The following is a 16,865-nucleotide window of genomic DNA, read 5'->3' on the forward strand; positions in this document are numbered from 1 at the left end:
AACGGAAATGCTTGCTCACCAAAAGCAAATATATTTTCATAAGTTATTAATATTAATGAGAATTCTAACATGGAGACTAACACTACACTACAAATGAATGAAACTAAGTGGTAAGATTTTTTTTGACTGGGAAACGAATGCAACAGAGACACACTGTGTTTATTGCTGTAATCAGACCCTGTGCTTTAACATTAGGAAATCAGTGTGAACACCTACTTTCTCAATTAACATTAAGGTAAATGGAAGCTTTGAGATACCTATGAATTCCAATATTGATATCAATTTTGAATGGTGCTTTATCTTTACTGATATAAGGGGTAGAAGAAGAAACACATGGTAACAATGAGGAAAAATATCAGTTGATATACATTAAATGCATTTTCACTTAAGATGAGAAACAACTCAAAAGAACAGTAAGATTTATCACTCTGAGGGGATTTTCTATTTACTGTCCTATAGATGATCAAAATGAAGCCACTTTTTCTTACTAAAATAATCACAGTATCAGGAAAGTATTACATGCTAATTCAACTAAATTTCAGATTGCTATTGAATTTCTTTAACCAATTACATTATCAGTGCTGCATAATTGGAATCCTATTGTTTAGCTCATGACTTTATTTTAATAATAAATAAAACCCTATTTTTTGTTTGCAGTTAAATGTCTCTAGTTTCTTTTATATGAACCAATTAGAGTTTTCTAGTTACAAAAGTTTATGAATACATATTGAACATGCTGCCATATAAAATTTATTTTACAGCTAGAGGAATTTAAAAATGCAAGGAAATGTAATCAAGTCTAGGGTTTGAGACTCAGCTATAAAATGGAATAAACAGACTAGGATTTACATATACAAAAAGACACATAATTTCCTATTAAGCTTACTAAGTAACTTTCAGGAGAAATAAGCAAACTCAGTAAGTTAAATACTTTCTTACTACTTGAAAAAAATCTTAAGCATAGTAAAATTAGGCTACTTTCCCATGAGTATGTAATTTTTCTGTAATCAGAAGGTAGAATGTGATTTAAAATGGCTGCAAATCATTAATGTAATGATAATTATTAAGCACATAGATAGGTCCTTGAGAACAGTAGTTAAGTTTTGAACGATGCACCTGCTAGAAAGGCTTCAGTGTGGAAACCCTGCAGTGCGTTTGATGGGCAGTATTTTTAAATCTAGGGCAGCACTTACACCTGGGTGTGTTCCTCCTTGTTTACTTCCCCCCTTCCTTCTCCCACAGTGAGGAAAAGTCTTTCTGACGAAGAATAGCTGTCGCTAGATGAGGTCTGTAAAAAGTCCCTGCCAGAGGGTTTATTTTTCCTCTATCAGCGATTTAGTTGCTCACTTCAGCCTGTCATTATTATCCCCTCTAACGACTTATTTCTCTTCCTATGAACAGAACTTTCTTTACGGCCCTTCCCCACAACCCAGCTCTACACTCGAGCCTGCCATTCTCAACTGCTAGGGCCCAGAGAAGGAATTATCTCATTCATCACAATGTGGCTTCAAATTTATTTTTATTGAGTGCCTGCAACTAGTTAATTTGTTTAACTTAGACAGTCCTGTTTAATATTCCTTACTATGACTTCTAAGAAAAGAGCAAGGGATTCGTGATAAGTTGCGGATGTCAGTGAAATTAAGAGTCTTATTATATCTTTGCTTCTTTTTAGCCTATTTCTGCCCCCTAGAAGTCTGTGGAATCAATTTTCTGTGATGGCATTTTGAAACATTTTGTGGTTAGCTTTTAAAACACATTCTATTTGATTTTCTGTTGGGCTTACGGATTTTTAAAAATACTCAATTCTTACCAGTTTTCCAACTACTGCCCTCCTCCTATTTAATATAGCTTTAAACCTCATTTTTTTTTTCAGAGTTTTCTTCTCATTTTTATGTTTGCCTTTCTCATCTATTTTTCCTGCTTTTTTTTTCTTTTAATACTATAAACACACACAGAGCTAGGTATCTTAAGAATACAGAAAGTTGTAGATATTTTATTGTAACTTCAGAAATTAAAGCAATAGTACCCACTTTTTATGTAAATAAAGATCTTAGGTTTTTGAAGAGACTCATGAAGCAGAATAGGGAAGAGTTTTATTTTGATGAGAGTTTTTCTCTTGCTGAGGAAAGAAGATCAGTGAAATAGGAATAAAATACACCCTTAAGTATATGCTTGATGTACACATCCCATTGAATGAAGTTATAGTACAGTATAGGCACTTTAATTTTCTCTAGAACAAGGAGAGCAGACCGAAGTGCTTAAGAGTGTCTGGTGTTTGACATACATGAGTGAGGTAGGCAAACTGGGAAAACAATGAGGATTGGCAGACAGTGTGGACACCTTAAATGTTCATACTTCTCTAAAAATGGCATTCACTCCACAGCCCCAACAGCTTGTGTCTATATGAGTCTGGTGTTGCCAGATCCTATGATTTTACAAGAGCAGCTGGAAATCTGAAATTTTATGTAAAATCTTCTGATTTTAAAAATCTTGGCTCATTAAAAAATAATCACCACTACCACCACAATACTGTGCAGGACAATGTAGACTTCTCTGCTGGTTGGAAATGGCACGCAGGCTACCAGTTTGTTCCCTTCTCAGTTTTGTATACACATACATATGCAAACTCATAATCATGGGTGGTTATTCTCTCTAGTAAACATTTCAAAAGATTTATTTACATGTTCTAAATTCAGCCAAGCACATAGGATAGATAAAACAGTATAGTTGCTATTAAAAGTTTACCTTTAGAACATGAAGATAATTATTTTAAGTAGATTGGTATGTTACAAGAAGCACTGAATTCTGAGTTATATATGTTTCTAGCTGCAGCTTTGTTACTTGCTTTGTATGGTACCATACAAAGCTTCTCTTAGCTTCTCCTATAGTAGTACCTACATGGTATATGTTTGGAGTTGAATTGTCCCCCTAAAAGATATTTTGAAGTCTTAACCTTATCTGTGAATGTGACCATTTGGAAATAGGGTCTTTCCAGATGTAGTCAAATTAAGATAAGGTCATACTGGATTAGAGTGGGCCGTAAATCCAGTGACAAGCATCTTTAAAAGGAGAGACACATTTGAAAACACAGAGGAGATACAAGAAAGAGAATCATGAAGACAAAGACAAATTGCAGTGATATAACTACAAGCCAAGAAATACCAGGCAATGCCGGCAACCAGCAGATTGCTCAAAGAGAGGCATGCAACAGATTTTTCCTTAGGAAAGAACCAACCTGGCCACCACCTTGATTTTAGCCTTCTAGCCTCCAGAATTCTGAGAGAATAAATGTTTTATTGTTATAAAAACCACCCAGTTATATTTTAAACCACCCAATTTGTAATCGTTAATGATAAACCTGGGAAATTAGTACAGGATGGGAGATAGAGAGGATGAAAAAATACACTTAGGAGTAATACTATTATAAGAGGCCATTTGACAGATGATTTTACATGTATATTACTTTATCCATTGCAACCTTGAAAAATAGACATTCTCTCTCTCTCTCTCTCTCTCTCTCTTTCTCTTTTCTCTCTGTCGCACACACACACACACACACACACACACACACACTTGCTCTCACTTTCATTCTCTCTGTCTTTCAACAAACTGTGGCTTGGAGATACTAACCATCTTGCCTTCAAACTTGTAGACCGCTCCTGATAGAATGAGGACCAAATCTTTCTGAAACTAAAGTCCATATTCTTTTTCACTATACCATTCTATTATGGTACTTTTCAAATGTAGAAAACTATAAATGTTAAGATACGGACATTATTCTACAGTCTACTTTTTGAGAAATTGAATATAAGAAGTGAAATCACAATAGAGAGAGCAAGAATACGTCACCCTAAACGGTTACATCTCAATACATTTTAGGTAGAAATAAATCTTGAATAGTGCAGGACAATTCTCCAGGAAGCTTTTAATGGACTCAGTTCCCCCTGCTTTTTTGCTTCTAGTTCTCAAGAATAATGACAGAATTTGCTGAGAATGCAATGTGTTGAGATAGGAATGCACAAAATAGCCCAGGCCTTGCTCCTGTCCCTCCTAGGAAATATAACATCTTCAGTTACGGATTAACTGCCTGGGACAGCCCAGGCTGTGTTCCTCTCTCTCCTGGAAGTGGGATGTCCTTCAGATCTTTGCCCAGTGAGTTTCATGGCCTTTTAGAAGTATAACTCAGGGCAGACTGCCTTTTAAGGTCTGTCAGCTGTGGGGCAAGTGGGCCACTCACAGTCAAGGCTCCATCCATTCTAGGCAGTTCTCTTGGGCGTTGGGGAACCTGTTTCCAATGGATCCCAGGCATCTGTTGTCCCTTGCTTCCAATTTGTAAATAATAAATCTCCATCATGTAACTTGTTGTTTATGAGTGTGCTCGGTCTCATCAAATTCAGACAAGTTGGTAACCAGTGCAAAGTGAACTTGCTTTCCAAACAGGATGTTAGGATAAGAAAAAGGAATATTCTAGATTTCTAGTGATTTAATACTGGAAGTATGTTTAAATAAACTTATTTATTATAAAATAACCTAATACAAGACAGAAAATGTAAGTCTTGATCTTGATGAATTTCAAGAGGTGAACATACCCTTATGACTTTCACCAAGATAAAATATTAGAATATTAAACTCCTATTCCTTCTAGTCATTTCCTATTCTCTCCTCCATCAGTTTAATTAATAATGTGATTTCAAACTCCCAAAACTAATTTTGCCTGTTTTTGCCGTCCAGATAAGTGGCATAATTCAGTATGTTCTTCTACCCTGTGTCTGCCTTCTTTTATTCAACTTTATGTTTGTGAAATCCATCCATGTTGCATGCAGCAGTGATTTGTTCATTGTCGATGTTGAATTCAGTTGTATAAATTTACCAATATTTATTTAACTAGTCAATTGTTGATAAACATTTGCATTGTTTTCAGTATTGAACTCTTACAAATAATGTCTTATAAACATTGTTCATGTTATTTATTGCAAATATATGCACAATTCCACTGGGTTCATGCCTAGGAGTGGAATTGCTGGGTCACAGGTTAATTTTAGTAGTTGTTGACAAACAGATTTCCAAAGTTGTCATTATTTGTACACTGAAAAACAGTGTGTGAGAGTTTCTGTCTTTCTGGTCAACAAAAATTTATCAATCATTTTAATTTTAGATATTCTAGTTGGTTTCACTTGTTCTAAATTAACATTTTATTTTTTAATTTCCAGATGACCGATTATGTTAGGTACCTATTCATATATTTATAGGCCATTGGGATATCCTCTTTTAAAAAGGGGCCTATTCAAATCTTTTGCCCATTTTTAAATAATTTGATTACCTGTCTTTTAAAATCACTGGTAGGGACTCTTTACATTTTCCGGGTATGATTGCTAGTGCAGTTATATGTATTAAAATATTTTCCCCTACTCTGTAATTAACCTGTGTTCATTCTTCATTTTTTTGATAAACAGAAAATTTAAATGTTAATGTAATTCAATTGATTAATATTTTCCTTTGTAGTTATTGTTGCATGTGTCCTGTTTAAGAAAATCTTCCTATCTTGATATATATTCTCCTGTGTTACATTGCAAAAAGTTTTTAATTTTAATCCTTCTCACTTAGATTAATATTCCCTCAGGGATTATGTTTTTACCCATAGGAATATCCAGTTAATCCAGAATTATATATTGAAAAGTCTATAATGTATTCATTACTCTACAGTGCCAACTTTATCAAAATCTAGTTGATAGATTTTATATTTTATATCTATTTTATATCATTATTAATTTATCTCTTTTGTCTCAATGAGCTTTTATAATGAATCATATTTTGTAGATTTTAATAATTCAGCATTATGCATGTTTATTATAGTTTGTGTGTGTGTGTGTGTGTATATATATATATATATATATATATATATAGTATTAGATTAAGTAAATTCCTTTCTAATCCCAATCTGCTGATATTGGTGAAATCCATCAAATACTATTCCAACATTTATTGAAATAATCATATAATTTGTCTACCGCGCCCGGCCAATTTGTCTTGTTTCTTTTGTTAATGTGATGAGTTATACTAGTTATTTTTGAAATGTTAACCATTCTTAAATTCCTGGCGTATGCCTTTCTTGTTCATCATATATTACTCTTTTATAAATTTTCTTTGGTAATATTGTATATAGGATTTCTGCTTAAATCCAGAAAGAGAGTAGCCTACTATTTGGGAGCAAGTTTACACTATCCTTGTAAAACAGGATGGAAAGTATTGTGGGTTTCTTTTCTATTCTCTGGAAGAGTTTACATAATAGTTTTATTGTTTTTCTCATCAAATTCTTAGTAGAATATTCACTAGCGAGATCACCTAAGCTAAGATTTTATTTTTTTCTATTCATAGAGGATTTCTGAAGATGCTCCATTTCCCCTGGTATTAAGTAATTTTTTTATTCTCTCTTTTTACCTTTATAAATCTTACTAGGGAGTTATTAATTTTAATTATGTTTCCTAAGAATCAATGATTGTTTACTTTTTACTGTATTTTTGTTTCTATAGAATTGATTTCAGCTACTTTAGTTATTTTTCTTCTGTTTCCTTTGAGTTTAATATACTCTTCTAAGTTCCTACTCAGTTCTTGAGGCATATAGTTAGAACTTTAATTTTCACTTTCTTCTTTTCTAATCTCTTCATCAAAGATTATACATTTCCTTCTTAGTATGACTTTAGCTATACCCCAGCAGTTCAGCTATCTAGTATTTCATTATTATTTAGGTAAATTATTTTTCATTGCTAGATGTGATTTATTTTTCATCCATGGATACTGACACTTAACTAGGAATCTTTTGTGATCTATAAATACATGAACTAACTTTCAAATAATGGGTGATTTTTTTCCATCATACTACCCATGCATAATTCATATTCCTTATGATATCAACCCTTTGAAAGTTAAAACTTACTTAAGGCCTTGTGTTTGTTAATTTTTTTAGATGTTACACTTTACGTTTTAAGGAGCAAATGCTTTATGTCTGCCAGATCAGGTTTATTTACCATATACTTTATATATTCTAAATACTTCATGTTCTGTAAAATTTTCTTTATGTATTTTATTATAAATAAATATCCTTCATGTATATTTTTTCTTTATATATTTGTGTAATTTGTTTAATGAAAAATTAGATTGTTATATCTTCCTGGTAGATGAATGTTTTAAACCTTCTGTTATATCCCTTTTCATCTGTAGTGATATTGCTTGCCTTAAAGTTCATTTTATCAGATATATTGGTAACCCAGATTTATTTTGGTTAGTTTCCATAAGGTATATCTTTTTTATGTTTTGCCTTAATCTTTCTGTATGTTTTAATTTATTATACTTCTTTTATAAATTGCATTTGTTTGACTTTTTAAATTCCATATGAAAATATTTGTCTTTTACTTGGAGTTCTTTGTCTGTTTACATTTAAAGTCATTACTGATACATTTGAGTATGTATCTAGCGTCTTACTATTTATGTTCTTGTCATTTCCTTTCTTGTATTACATTTAATTCGTAAATGATATGTGTTACTTAATATTTTCTCCTGTAGGAGCGTTTAGTGGTTTCCTAATAGTGTAGCATGAGTGATTGATTTATCAGAGTCAAACATAAATTAATATTTCCAGGACAATGCCAGAATCTTTAAATTTTAAAAATTCTTTTGCCTTTTCTGATTTTTGTGCTATTGTTTTTATTATCTTTCTGCATTATAATTCATAGCACATTGCAATTATTATTGCATAGGTCAATATTTATTTATAATTATTTATATATATATCTTTTCGTTATCTCTTCATTCCTTCTTTTACTTACTTGCTTTCTTTGAACTTATTTTTCTTCTCTATGAAAAATTCCCTTATTATTTCATTTAGTTTGTGTACCTGTGGAGTGTATTTTACAATACACTTATTTTGGCGTTCATTTTGAAAAGAAAATTTTACTGTATAGAATATTCTAGTTTGGACATTATTTCTTTCAGCATTTAAAACATATCCAAATATTTTCTGGCTTCCACTTATTATGTTGAAATGTCAGCTCTGCAGTTTCATCATTGCTCCTTTAAGGTAATATGTGTTTTCAAGGCCTTTTCCCAGGCTCTCCTCTCCCAACCCCATGGTGGTTTTTTAGACCATAATTTTAGGCATTTTTACTAGGAGCATTTAGGTGATGGTTTTCTTTGGGTTTTTCCTGCTTATGGTCTTTCTAAGAATTTAAGCTGATAATTTTCTTTGGTTTTGGAAAATTTATAGCCAGTATCTAGTTTTATATTGCTTAATCCCAACTAGTTCTCTCCTCTTTTTGTTTGGACTACAATTGCACATATGCTGGATAACTTCACCACATTCTATTTGTCTCAAGTACATATGCTTTTTCTTCTTATTTTCTTTTTTTTTTTTTGCTTCAGTCTTGATATTTTCTGTTGACCATTTATCTAGTTTACTAATTTTCTTTCCTATTTATTCTAACCTAGTCAATTTGTTAAGTTGTTTAAACCAGTAGTTGTATTTTTCCAGTTACAGGATTTCTATTTGATTAGTTTTAATGATTCCAGTCTAGTTAGTTGATAATATTTTTCCTTATATTATCTATTTTTTAACATATTAATTATAATTATTTGTTATTTTATATCTGGTAACTGCAAGGTCTGAATGACTTATTTTATTTTTGCCTCCTTTTTTAAAACTTTTCTTTTCTCAGTCGTTTGGTTTTATGTGTCAAATACCTGGTAATCGTTGATTGAATGCCACCTTTTTGTTTTGAGTTCTTGACCTTTAACCTAAGGTAAATGTCATGAACATAACAGCATAGCAGGCTTTTAGGCTAATCACAGTGTACTGTAGTTATCTTCTTTGCCTCTTGGTTATCATAGTTACTCTCTGAGCAACCAAACTGTAAAATAGTTTAAGATTTTTCTAAGATTTTAAGATTATTTAAGATTAGAGGCTGGTAAAGTTTTTTGTTTTGTTTTGTTTTTTTTCTCAGGATTAATCTAGTTGTTCTTGATCAGAGAATTGGTCTACATAAGCCATTCTGTCTTCACTCGAAACAGAGATTCAAATCATATCTATTCTCTATACTATTAAAGAAAGTTCATGATATGTCAGGGAATGGATTTGTAAATGACTTTTGGAATACATTAAGGCCTATGAAGGCCTTGCTCTATATTCTACCTTCTGTAACTACTAAATAAAGAGCATGACCTATAAAGGCCTTTTATTCTAACAGAAGTTAGAATGTTTTCCTCACGTCTTAGGTAGCTTTGTGCAGATTTTCTTCTTCTAACGGCAAATTAATCCATGTGCAAACAGTTGTGCTTTTTCTTTTGTAAATTTTCAATCATTTTTAAAATGTGCAAATCAGGTGTTGCTGCCCAATATGTAAATTATTAATGTGTACCTAGGTTAAGGTGCATAGAACTGTTGCCTCTAAACTATAAACTGTGAATACATTTGACTTCAACATAAAAGCAGAGTTAAATTATGACACTATCGTATTTATAAGCACTGACTTTTGTTTTAAAACCATTCATCATCAATTGAGTAAGAGTGAGCATGCCTTTTCCTATTTTCCATTGCTTTACTCCCCAGAGCAATCCAGGGGATTCTCACCATAAAAACTGAAATTCTTCTGTAAATACTATCTCCAGGATGGATGGATTCTAGAATAATCATGTCCAGAGTTGTGGACACGATATTGTGAAATGTTCTAGTTGCTGGTGGTTTCTTTTAAGGCAACTGGGGAAAAACTGTTTGCTTCTTGAGGAAAGTCACTATGTGTAGCTTGTTTGCCTGTTTCATCAAAATCTCACACTGTGCCGACCACGTGGTAAGTATGCACTCAATAGTTATTTAACGAATGTACAAAAAGCAGAATTTCTAGATAATGCTTAAAAGGTAGATTAATACTTATTAAGGGTTTGGCCAAATGTGAGTAAAAAGAGTATGTAAATCAGAGTCCATTTTTTCTTACTAAATTACCGAAAAGACATGAGGCAAAAGTAAGAATCTCATATCCTCAAATAATACGGGATTTCTAGAACTTTGTTATTTCTTTTGCTGAAATGAGCTGTGTTTGTTGATATAATATGTCTGCTTTTAGAAATTAGGATGAGTTTAGTGTTTCTAATGTTTTATATGTCATAGAAATTCATGATGGAACCAGTAAAACTATTGAGAACTTTCTGTAATACTTTTACTTTTTGAGAAATCATTTGAAATGATAGAATTATGAAGCTTGAAATTACCTACAGTAGACATTCTGTGCATTTTTCCAGCACTGCGTAGGACAATACCATAAATACTTAATATAGAAGTGTCAATTTTAATTTTTAATGTTTCTGAAAAGGGGAGATCCTTTATTATATAAAATTAATGCAATCCAGGGCATTATAATCCTTATAAAGCAAAACATTTTGCCTTAGGTTTCAACCCAAAAATCTTTCTGCTGGCATTAAGATATTAATATTTTTGATATTAACAACTATTATAGTATTTTATATGTTTTGAAAGTCAAAATAATCTGATAATAGAAAAATCAAACAACACGTATTTTACAGGATATTAAAAGCACCCAGATTAGATTTCTAGAGGTAATCTCTATCAATGTGATGATGAACATGTTCATTGGTAATTATACTCACCCACTCATTTTTTTGTTATTTAAATTATTAAGCTAAAGATAAACTAGGAGGAGCCTTTTCATTAGGAACATGGTTAATTTTACTCAATTGTCAGTCATTATAAAACATGGTTCTAGCACTGAGATAGTTTCAAAGTGATTATAGCCATGTTTATTTGTCAACAAGCATTTCAGATATGTTTGTAAGTGTAAATCTCTAGAAAAAAGAAATCTATTATGATTTATTTTTGTCACTAACCATCTTATAAGATTATATATAAGCTGCACTTAATTGGGGATGTGAATTAATATTGATTGAGCCCTCAAGAAAAAGACTGATGAGGTGTTATTCCTTAAAATAATCAAAAGTATCTTTTTGCATATTATATTATTATGTATATTTAAAGACTATTCTTTCACTTACCCAAAATTATCAGTTTATTAACCTAGGCCACATAAGCAACAAGACCATTCACAAGTATACCCAGAAATAAAGATGAGTTAGCCAGTGTAACACTCATCATGGCATCTCAATTTTGATTGCATACTTTTATCACATGGGGACATTTCAAATGCCTATCTTTCTCTCCTGATACTTTGATCAATTTTTTGACGTATTTATTTATTTAAATTGACACATTGTACATATTTATGGGGTATAATTTGATATTTTGATTCATATCTGTGTTGTGTAATGATCCCATCGGGGTAGTGAGCATATCTATCACCTCATGAATTTATCATCGCTTCGTGGTAAGAACCTTTGAAAACTTCTCTTCTAGCCACTTTGTAATATAAAATATTTTACCCTTAACCAATGTCACTTTACTGTATAATAGAACACCAGAATTTATTCATCCTATTTAATAGTCACTTGGTGCCCATTGATCAACCTCTCCCCATTCTCTTCTCCCTCTTCCCCTCCCCAGTCTTTAATAAGTGTTATTCTACTCTGCTTCTATAATACTGACTTCTTAAAAATTGAGACAGTTTTGCTTTGTTACACAGGCTAAAGTGCAGTGGCACCATCTCACTGCAACCTCAGCCTCTTGGGTTCAAGTGATTCTCATGCCTCAGCCACCTGAGTGGCTGGGATTACAGGCGTGCGACATCACGCCCAGCTAATTTTTTGTATTTTTAGTAGAGATGGGGTTTTGCCATATTGGCTAGGCTGGTTTCAAACTCCTGTTCTGAAATGATCTGCCTGCCTCAGCCTCCCAAAATACCGAGATTATAGGTGTGAGTCACCATGACTGGCCAGTATTGAACTTTGTAAAAACAATTCCAAATCCAAATATATGTGACATCATGAGATATTTGTCTTTCTGACTCTTGCTTATTTAATTTAACATGATATCCTCCGAGTTCATCCATGTTGTTGCAAATGACAGAATTTCATTATTTTTTGCAACTGCATAGTATTCCACTGTATATACATACCATGTGTTCTTTATCCATTTATTTGTTGTTGAACACTTTTAGGTTAATTTCATTTTTGGCTATTGTAAATAGTGCTATAATAAACATGAGAGTGCATATGTTTCTTTGACATATTGATTTCATTTCCTCTGGACATATGCCCTATAGTTAGATTGCTGGATTATATGGTAGCATCAGTTTTAGTTTTTTGAGAAATGGCCATACTTTTTTTCTACCATTGCTTTACTAGTTTACAATCCCCAAAGCAATGTGCAAGTGTTTCCTTTTCTTCACATCCTTGCCAACACTTGTTTTCTTTTGTCTTTTTCATAATAATCATTCCAACAGGAATGAGGTGGTATCTCATTGTAGTTTTGGTTTACACTTCCTTGTTGATAAGTTAAATTGAGCATTTTAAAACATACCTATTGGCCATTTCTATATGTCCTTTTGAGAAATGTCTATTCACGTTTTTTGCCCAGTTTTAAATCAGGTTTTTGTCTTTTTATTTGTTTATTTTTTTTTTATTTTGTGGAGGTGTTTAACTTACTTATATATTCTGGATATCAAGCCCTTGGCAGATGTATAATTTGCAGTTAATTTCTCCTATTCTGTAGACCAAGCTTGTCCAACTTGCAGCCCACAGGCTGCATGTGGCCCAGAACACCTTTGAATGCAACCCAACACAAATTTGTAAACTTTCTTAAAACGTTATAAGATTTATGCAAAGACTTTTTTAAAGCTCATTAGCTATCATTAGTGTTAGTGTATTTTGTGTGTGGCCCAGGACAATTCTTCCAGTGTAGCTCAGGGAAGACAAAGGCTTGGACACCTCTGCTGTAGACTTTCTTTTCACTTTATTAATTGTTTCCTTTGCTGTGCAAAAAGCTTTTAGTTTGATGCAGTTTTATTTATTTATTTGCTTTGTTCTCTGTGCTTTTGAGGTCTTATTTTAAAAAGTCTTGCCTAGCCCAATGTGAAGAATTTTTCCTGTGTTTTCTTTTAGTAGTTTAATTGTTATGGGTTTTACACTTAGGTCTTGTCTTTAATCTATTTTGAGTCAATTTTTCTATACAAAGAGAAGTATGGGCTTAGTTTTATTTTTCTGCATGTGGATATGCAGTTCTCCCAGCACCGTTTATTTAAGAGACTGTCTTTCCCCCAACATGTGTTCTTGGTACCTTTGTTGAAAATCAGTTGACTGTACTTGTTTGAATTTATTTCTGGATACTCTATTCTGTTTCATTAGTCTATGTATGTGTTTCTGTTCCAGCACCATGTTGTTTTGGTTACTATAGCTTTGTAGCATATTTTTGAGTCAGATAATGTGATGCCTCTAGCTTTGTTCTTTGTACCCAGGACTCATTTGGCTGTTCTGGGTATTTTGTGGTTCCATATGAATGTTACAATTGTTTTTTCTATTTATGTGAAGAATGTCATTGATATTTTGATAGAGATTGCATTAGGTCCGTAGATCACTTTGGGTAAGTTGGCCATTTTAACAATGTTAATTCTTCCAATCCATGAACATGAGACATTTTTCCATTTATTCGTGATGTCCTCCATTTCTTTCATCAAAGTTTTATGTGTAGAGGTAAATCTTTCACCTTCGTGATTAAGTTTATTCCCAAGTATCTTATTTTTTATAACTTTTTGATTTATTGTTCAGGTAGTTCACTGTTGCCATGTAAAAATGCTACTGATTTGCAGGTGTTGATTTTGTATCCTGCAAGTATAATAAATTTGTTTATTAGTTATAACAATTTTTTTGGTGGAGTCTGTAGGATTTTCTATATATGATTATGTCATCTGCAAACAGGGACAATTTGACTCCCTCCTTTCCAATTTGGATGTCTTTTATTTCTGTCTGTAGCCTAATTGTTCTGGCTAGGACTTCAATTATATGTTGAATAGAAGTGGTTAAAGTGAGTATCATTTTATTTTCCTTGATCTTAGAGAAACAGCTTTCAGCTTTTATCCATTCAGTAGGATGTTAGCAATATATTTATCAGATATGGCTTTTATTGTGCTGACGTACATATCTTCTCTACCTAATGTGTTGAGAGTTTTTATTATGACCAGGTGTTGAATTGCACACATGCTGTTTCTATATCTATTGAAAGGATCATATGTTGTTTTTTTTTTTTTTCTTTCTGTAATGTTGTATATTATACTTACTGATTTGCATATATTAAACCATCCTTGATCTCACTTGATAATAGTGAATGATCTTTTTAATGTGTTGCTGCACTCAGTTTGCTAGTATGTTGTTGAGAATTTTTGCATCTATGTTTATCAGAGATATTAGCAAGTAGTTCTCTCTTTTTGTTTTATCTTTCTCCGGTCTGGCATCAGGTTAATGATGACCTCATACAATGTCTATGCACCTACTCTTGCTCTTTTTCCTTTGTACGTTTTTAAGAAATTGTCACCAACATGTAGCTTTGCCATAAGTCCCTTTAACCAAACGCTCTCTCCTTTAACTGCTCTCCAAAGGTTAACTTTGAGTGTATGTTTCAGCTTTCTCCACATTTTTTAGTCTGCAAGTCTATGCCATATTTAAACAAACAATTTTCGAAAGAGCCCTGCCATATGGAGATTTTAAGCAAGCTGTTTTCATCTAATAAAGACAATCGTGGCCAGGTGTGGTGGCTCATGTCTGTAATCCCAGCACTTTGGGAGGCCAAGGTAAGCAGATCACTTGAGCCCAGGAGTTCAAGACCAGGCTAGGCAACATGGTAAAACACTGTCTCTACTAAAAATACAATTATTAGCTGGCTATGGTGGCACAAGCTTGTAGTCCCAGCTACTTGGGAGACTGAGGGGGCAGATTGCTTGAGCCTGGAAGGCAGAGGTTGCAGTGATCTGAGATCATACCACTCCACTCCAGCCTGGGTGACAGAGGAGCGAGATCTCGTCTAAAAAAGAAAAAAAAAAAAAAAAAAAAAAACACAAAAAGATAATACTGAAATAAACAGTATGACAAAATCTACTTCTGTGAGTATATATCACAAAAATTGCTTTGTAGGCAATCGAGTATGTGGCTTTCATTTCTTCTTGGTTATAGGACTTCAAAAGCATTTTCTTGAGAAAAAATTCTCCCATTCAACATATAATAGTAACAGTAAAATAGAACCTTTGAACACATTGTTATTTGTTGATGAGAACTATTATTTTATGAAGTCAATGTTTTACTTAACATTATTAAAACCTAGATACAGTTTATTATGATTTTTTTTCTTTCTACACACTCTTCCTCACCTTCTTTATTTCTTATTACATTCATTGGTTAAATTGAAAAAGTATTATTAACCAAACTAAGTATCAAGTATACTTGAAGGCACTCCCACTTCAACCTCAGACTAGGGAAACAAAAGTTCAGTTGGCTGCTTTACATAAATAATTTGATTAAACATTTGGAGCATAGTTTAGGTAGAAACATATTTATCCAGGAGATGCTATTGAAGGGTCACAACCTATTATGCTTGGATGTTAACCATGATTTTAAACAACTGTAGCTATTCTTTACTGCACAGTTCATAGGTAGAGGGCTAGAACTAGGGTGACGCTGAGGAGGCATATACCTTTGTTGTAAAAATTAAGGGGTTACTAAAAAACTCAAGAATTAAGATAAACAATATTGTGATATATTAGGAAAAGATAAAATGTTTGCAAAAATATTCATGAACAAAAAAATAACATTTTCAATAAAAACAATATAACTTATTTGTTTAAAGTCCAGTGTTACTTATTGGTTAATTTACTTCAGACTTTAATATGATTTGACAGAGCATTTTATCCTGCCACTACTTTATATTTCAATTTTTAAATCATCATTCTTATTATTTATTTTTTATTTTAATGACAGATTCTCACTTTATCACATAGGCTAGATAGAGTACAGTAGCATGATCATGGCTCACTGCAGCTTCAACTTCCTGGGTTCAAACAATCCTCTTGCCCTGGCCTCTTGTGTAGCTAGGACTACAGATTCATGCCACTAGGTTCAGCTAATTTTTATTTTTCAAAAACTATCTGTAGAAATGGGGTCTGACTGTGTTGCCCAGGCTCAAGTGATATTCCCACCTGGGCCTCCCAACGTGCTAGGATTACAGTTATGAGTTAAGAGCCAACCCGCCCTAATTTTTGTACTCAAGGTAAGTGTCTTACCCATCTTCCGCTAGTCCTGGCCCTGCATCAAAGGCTTTTCTTTGTCACTATAACAAAAAGTAAACATTTCAGGTTATACAGTGAAAGTTCAAACCAGATACTCATTTTTTCACTTCTCTGTTATCTCAAGAAGAGGATTTGACGATGTGTAGTAGATCATAAACTCTAAAACTAGAAATTATTACTTATGGATATCCATAATCCTTTCCATCACCCGCACACGACCACCCACACCCACCATATTCTTGTTTAATATCTGTAAGGGAGGATCTCAAATCTGCATTTTATTATAAATGCAAAATTATTCTGTTGCAGGTTGTCCTGGAATCATGCTTAAAGAAACAGATGGCTAGACTCTAACAGCTGTTCACAGTTTCTTGTATCTCTCCTGACAGAGGACAGTGTTCTTAAAGGTAACTAATTCATAAAAGATAAAAATAAAAGAAAATGGCCAGAGACAGTGCATCTTTGCATTCAAAACTATTCCAAAAGTAAACAATAAAAAAGCTTTGGCATTTTTAATGACTCTAGGTTTTCATGGGACTTTCACAGCTATGTGGCTTTAAATTGTGCAGTTTGGAAATTGAAAATGATAATAATTGATAAATCACTTAATTTATCTGTATTTTATTTCTAGTTACCTTGTAG

This window comes from Papio anubis, chromosome 14, assembly GCF_008728515.1.
Source record: "Papio anubis isolate 15944 chromosome 14, Panubis1.0, whole genome shotgun sequence".
NCBI lineage: Eukaryota > Metazoa > Chordata > Mammalia > Primates > Cercopithecidae > Papio > Papio anubis.